General features: G+C 39.9%; 1 non-coding gene across 1 annotated transcript; it reads left to right on the top strand.

Annotated features, from left to right (window-relative positions):
• Positions 1 to 1,063: 1,063 nt before the first annotated feature.
• Positions 1,064 to 1,138, top strand: Trnas-cga (transfer RNA serine (anticodon CGA)). The gene has a single exon. It is a non-coding gene; the product is annotated as a tRNA-Ser (tRNA).
• The last annotated feature ends 5,809 nt before the right edge of the window (positions 1,139 to 6,947 follow it).

Genomic DNA, 6,947 nt, shown 5'->3' with positions numbered 1-6,947 from the left:
GTAGCGTCTAAAGTTTGTGAGTATGTGTTAGGAAAAGGTCCTATTTTCAAAGTGAGGCCATTCTTATATTTTTACTGATGCAATTACAATTCTGTACACTAAGTTTTATGTATACCGTTCACATTGCATAACTAAATATATTTTTAAGGTCTTGCCAAAGAACTTGATCTTTACACCTGTCCCAGTATATCACACACATTTAATTCCTAATAAATTACAATGAGCCATGAAATTTCACAGATATTTGATGTTGCGAAAGTAATTCATCAGCAGTCAGTGTTAAGGTCAAGCGTTTCAAATACTCTAAATAGTCTGTAAAAGTAAAACTTACAAAATTTTTGAAAAGAAAGTCAAACGTTTTGTGTAATGATTTGTCTAAATGTATTAAATAAAAAATATTAGAGAAACGTTTGGTGCACTTCATTTTCTGTTCATGATTTCGAGCATCATTCAAAGGCACGTACAACGTTTCTCTGATCTACTTCTTTCTTTTACCCAAATCATTTCATAAAATATTTGACTGATTTCTTTCATTTTTTTTAATTTCAAGTTCTATCTTACTGACTCCTCGTTAGCATTCCTACCATACTTGATTCGAAGGAAGCCTTTTTGACATTTAAATATCACACCAATGTATTTTTAATGTGGAAAACAGATGAAAATTTCGACACTTCATTTACATAGCTTGGCAGCAGCTTTTCGCGAAATATTTCAATTTTTCCTCAGCTAATTAATTAAGTTTTCGTTAATTACCCTGATTACTTTCAAGCAATTAAATATTTTTATGCCAAGCTAGACCTCATGCTGGTAACTTTGATAACCCGTTTACTTGTTTCTCTGCCTTTGTTTGGCTATGAAAATTTGGACAAAACCTTATGGTGTAAGTTATAGGGAGTCTTTAGAATGAAATTTTCACTCTACAGCGGAATGTGCGCTGATATGAAACTTCCTGGCAGATTAAAACTGTGTGCCGCGCCGAGACTCGAACTCGGGACCTTTGTCTTTCGCGGGCAAGTGCTCTACCACTGGCAGAAGTAAAGCTGTGAGGACGGGGCGTGAGTCGTGCTTGGGTAGCTCAGTTGGTAGAGCACTTGCCCGCGAAAGGCAAAGGTCCCGAGTTCGAGTCTCGGCCCAGCACAGTTATAATTTGCCAGGAAGTTTTATAGGGAGTCTTGTTTTCGCTCTTCTCACAGGTTTACAAAAACGTATCGAGTGCTAATCATATGTTAAAATAGTCCTTTCTGCGTGCTGTCATTTCCATAGTTCATCCATTAGATATCTTGAACCTTTTATAAGACGATTTTTACGACCACTTGATTCCTGAAGCGCAGGAAGGGTTCGGACGCGCCACTAGCGACCCTTCCACGGATATAACAATCAATATCGCAAGAATGAAATGAGTTATCATACCGGTCTCAACTTTAAATACAATTTAGATATATTGGATACATTTCACGTGCAATAATGTATGGCCTTAAATGAACTATACGGAAAGTCCATGCAATGCGATTTTACCTCTGCAAATTCTTAAAAATTTCGTGCAGCCATGTACTCAATTTCGTGCAGCACAGTAACTATGACAAATAACGAAAATAAAATCATACCTTTATTGTTGAAAGATATCAAGCTATAAGATGCAGAAGAATCAGATTTTTTTCACCGAATAGTTTTCTTGAAATTGGATGTTATATAATTCATAGCTGCCGTCACGTCCGCTCCACTGCATTGCCAAGAAGATACGTGGCTGTCGTTCTCTGTCGTGCGTGCTCCAGCGACAAGATTCAAACACGTTTGAATTTAAACGTCGCCAGTTGCAACGGGAGATAGGCAGAGACACGGATGTCGCTCACTTAGGACACTTTCGTAACTACACCTGTGGTTGTGTTTTGTCGCCTGAAGCTTTCGCGCGCTGTCGCTCGCTTCTGTCGCTCACATAGGACACGGCCTTAGTAGGAGGCATCAAATGAAATCGAACACACATAACAACATTTTTCCGGCAACGTCTTACTATACCAAGAGCGATCACAATCACAGTTAACTAAGCGCTCATAGTAATTAAAGTACTTAACTTGGTGTCTTGATGCTGGGGCGATTTTGCGAAGACGTCAGACCATCACTTCGCAAGACCTTAACCGCGTGTCCCTCTAAGGAAGCGGGCACATCCACGAGGTTGCCGGAGAATGCACAACACCGGCCATCTCCCGCCGCCTCCAGTACAACCACGTGATAACCGCCGCCCAGCCTCAGGCACGCCGTCTTCGCTTCTGCCAGCCAGCCAATCGCCGACTCGCACACCGCCGCCTTCCCTTCTCAAAGCGTTGTTCCACTTACTCGCAGTCGGCACTCGCTTATATCCTGAGCCGGCCCAGGCCCCAAGACAAACCTCTGTACTAGGAAATCGATCGTACGCATGTCAGAGATACTACTGGCCGGCTTCCCATGGCACAGTTGGTAAGATTTATTATAATAAAACGAAGGAAAACGTCATAGGGCGGTTAACGAATTTTCGTATTTGAATAGTGTCGTATTACAGCTCTGCGTTATGAAAGTATGACGTTTCAAGGCAACGGCGCGTTTGAGATTCATAAAAAACATTTATTTCTTGGTACAGCTTGTAGTCATTAAATGTCAGTTTATAACATATCCGGAGTTCGTAACAGAAGTGACATAGTCGTATGTTACACAGATTCAGAATAGTGTATCGAATACAGACGCAAAGTAACAAAACAATATCTAATCGTTAAGCATCTTGCTATATGAAAAAAATTTATTCACCTTCGCGTTTTCTGAAAGGTTCTAGGACTTTCTTATTATCTACAAAAGAGCTTGCACGACCAGCAGTAGGATATTTTGTAGCTGGATTTCAGTGAGAGGTGGGAATGTTGGCTTAACTTTATCTTATGTGGAAAACTATTGTAAATTTCTATTCCACTGTTTTTAACAGAGCTTTTATAAACTTGTGTCCTTAGTGACTGCAAATGGAACTTTCCTTTCTGCCTTGTAACGTGGTCGTGAATGTAGAATGTTTTATTTGTGTATACTACGGAATGAAGATTACAGGATTGTTTTCCCTATTCATCTGTATTAACTCACATTTTCCCATATTTAGTGCAAGCAGTCACTCTCACGCTGAGTGGAAACTACATACAAGTCATCTGATGTCATTCTGCTGACATTAAAAGATAACACTCTCCCGGACACTAAAGTGTCGTCAGCATGTTGTGAACCAGGTTTTTGCCGCCAGCAAACACTATTTGTTTGAACGTAAAGACGATCAAACAACGAGCTTTAACCTCAAGAGGAATACCTCAGTGCCATGCCAGGAGTTTCCTATAATGCCTGACAAGAAAAGTGAAGCACCCAGAAGATATGGTCAGATGCCAATGTAACTTACACGTCATCGGCGCGTATCTAGATTACAGGGTTGCAGTTATCTGTGGAAGGTCGAACGAATACCAGAGGGCATTTGCGTTGTTCGTGTGCTGTAGTCGCCGACGATGGCCATCCGAGCCAGTGCAGAACTGGGATTCATCCCTGAACTCAATGCGACATCACTGATCAGCAGTCCATGCTTCCCGGTCACGGCATCACACCAAACACAGCCATCTGTGTTGCAGTGTTAACGGCTCGGTAATTCGCTACTCGGCTGCCGTTACTCTCCAACCAATGGTGCGGTGTGACACAGAATGTTGCTCAGAGTCAAGACAACACCTCCAGAGCTACGAATGAAAACTATATACGAAAACGAGCCCACAGACGGCAAGCCTGTATGCAACCTCATGACAGGTTTCGTAGGGGAGATGTAGAAGAAGAAAAAGAAGAAGTAGTGGTTGAAGGAAGGGACAACTGGCCTACAATAAAACAGCTTTGGACGATTGACATAATCATACCATAGCCCACGATAGTGTAGGCAAACTGTCGCAGTACTGCACTCTAAAACCGTACAAAGCGCTCCCCTTAGATACTGTTATTATAGTTATTATTCGTAGACATATCGTTAAGCTGGCTAGATCCCATAAAAAGTCATACAGTAGGTGAATAACTGTTTTTTTTGAGTCATCAGTCTTCTGGTTTGATGCGACCCGCCCCACACGAATTCCTCTCCTGTGCCAACCTCTTCGTCTCAGAGTAGCACTTGCAATCTACGTCCTTAATTATTTGCTGCATGTATTCCAACCTCCGTCTTCCTCTATAGTTTTTGCCCTCTAGAGCTCCCTTTAGTACCATGGAAGTCGTTCTCTGATGTCTTGACACAGGTCCTATCATCCTGTCCCTTCCCCTTGTGGATTTTTTCCACAAATTCCTTTCCTCTCCGATCCTAGACAGAATCTTCTCATTCCTTACCTTTTCAATCCACCTCATTTTCAATATTAGTCTGTAGCAACACATCTCTAATACTTCGATTCTCTTCTGCTTCCGTTTTCCCACAGTATATGTTTCACTACCACACAATGCTGTGCTCCAGACGTACATTATCAGAAATTTCTTCCTCAGCTTAAGGCCTACATTAGATGCCAGTAGACTTCTCTTGGCCAGGAATGCCCTTTTTACCAGTGCTAATTTGCTTTTGGTGTCCTCCTTACGTCGTCCGTCATTGGTTATTTTGCTGCCTAGACAGCAGAGTTCCGTAACTCCAGCTACTTCGTGACCATCAGCCCTGACGTTAATCTCCTCGCTGTTCTGAAATTTCTGCTACTTACACTACTTTCGTCTTTCTTCGATTTACTCTCAATCCATGTTCTGTACTCATCAGACTGCTCATTCCGTTTAGCAGATCATGTAATTCTTCTTCACTTTCACTCAAGGTAGCAGTGTCATCAGTGAATCGTATCATTGGTATCCTTTTTACCTTGAATTTTAATTCGGCACCTTAATCTATAACACTACTGGCGGCTCGTGCTACCTGTTTCCTAATAACTGAGCTCTTAGTCCTGTCACAGGAAAGCCAATTATAACACTAGCGCGCAATATTTAATGCCGAATATGGATTTAACATAAAGTATGCATTCCCTCTGGGAGGAATTTAGAATTGTTTGACCGTGAGTTACCTAATAGACAGAGAGTATCGAACATGAATTTCGTGACTATGGCAATTAGTAGAAAGCAGAAAGACTTTAATTTTGTAAGTAAAGAAAACAATAAAGTTCACGTAAATGAAATACTAAACGGTCGCTAGCCTAATTAGGCATAATAATGTGGAAATATTATCCTCAATGGATTTAAATATAATTTTGCAAAAGGAATTTTCATTCTTTCTCTCCTAGTAAAATGCAATGAACACGCACAACAACCAGACGAACTGCACACTAGATAGCAGTAGTAACCGATTGCATAGATTCACAATCACAGAAACATAAATGATACTTTACTCCTGTTAACAGTAATCACTATTTCAACCGTTAATCAATTCGGTACCCAGATGTTACCAAAGAAGTTTCAAAACAGAAATTAAACATGGACATAGTCCTAATTTAACTAATGCCCAAATAACACAAATACTATTAAATGACACTATACTAAACACTTAAAGTTCACTATACTCTGGAAATGTTTCGCATTTCATTACCAAAAGCAAAATTCAGTTTGACTTTCCCTTACTATCAAAGATGAAAGTGGGGGCCTTTACACTGTCCCTTCCTTTATAAGCAACTATGCACACCTTTCAGAGACAATTTTCATCACACTAGTACTGACTTCCAACCCTACTTGACATTATGTATCTTTCAATGCTTTTTGGCAATATACACTGACAATACACTTAATTAACTTCAGAAATAAGTTCAAGGTAAAACAAAGTCTCAAATAGGTTTAAAATTATGTGCCTTTTCCGTTACTTGAGAAGCAAATGATTTTCACCATCAACATTTATACTCTTTAGCATTAAACTTTGGCACAATCAAAGTCGTAGCAATTCAAAGAAAAATTAAGCTTTTTAACAAGTTTAAAATAATGTTCCTATCTCTTTAACCTATGAAACAAATGGTTTAACTAGCAACTTTTATATACTTTAAAACTGAAACATAGGCACATTTAAACAGAAACGAATTTGCATTTCTTCATAAACAGGATACTCGGTCTTTAGCACTTGTAGGATAGCAACCTGCTTGGTATCATGAAGAGGACAGTTTCAAAGTTCAAACACAAATTTTGCAACACTTGAATTATTATTGCAAAAGCGCACACAAGCACACTGGTTCATACCGACAAACGTATCTGTTTTCCAAAGTAGGTGAAGCAGTGGCGCAGTAGAAGTGGCAAGCACATAGTGGCTATCAGGTCTCCTTCTGGCGATTTTAAGCTCTATTAACTTCTTCTTGGCGACGTATTCATCACCTTTCTAGCCTTTCCAAATTCGAGAGCACCATTTTACAGCCGGAACCACATCCGAGGCCATTCCATCATAAATTCTGTTTCTGAATGCCTCACTTGGCACCTGCGGTGTTGACTGTACACTAGCTGGCCACTGACTGCCTAACGTGCTGTCTCTCTCTTGCTGCCCAGATTGACCGCCACTACCACTTCTTCTCGCGCGCCAAGCCCCTTCCGTAATGGAGGAGGTCCCCAACGTCTTTTCTGTTTCGCAATACAAGATCCCTAAGTATGAATCAGTTTTCTACACAAAATTTTGTTTTCACAAACAGACATATTTAATAAAGTTTCATTATTTTAGCACTCTTTTAATTTAAAACAAAATATGCACCACAATTTTCCATTTCCCTCCAACAATTCAAAGAACTTAACGCGTAAAGAATAAACAATTCAGAGTTATATACACTTAATTACACTGTAATCAACACTCATAATCGATAATAGTGTTACAAATCTTTTTTTTAATTTCCATCATTTCTTCTCCAATGTGCAGAATGAACAGTAGGGGTGAAAGACTACATCCCTGTCTTACACCTTTTTTAATCTGCGCATGTCGTTTTTGGTCGTCCACTCTTATT

Source organism: Schistocerca cancellata, chromosome 6, assembly GCF_023864275.1.
Source record: "Schistocerca cancellata isolate TAMUIC-IGC-003103 chromosome 6, iqSchCanc2.1, whole genome shotgun sequence".
Lineage (NCBI taxonomy): Eukaryota > Metazoa > Arthropoda > Insecta > Orthoptera > Acrididae > Schistocerca > Schistocerca cancellata.
The sequence above is the reverse complement of the archived record's forward strand: the minus strand, read 5'-3'. Positions and strand labels throughout refer to the sequence as shown.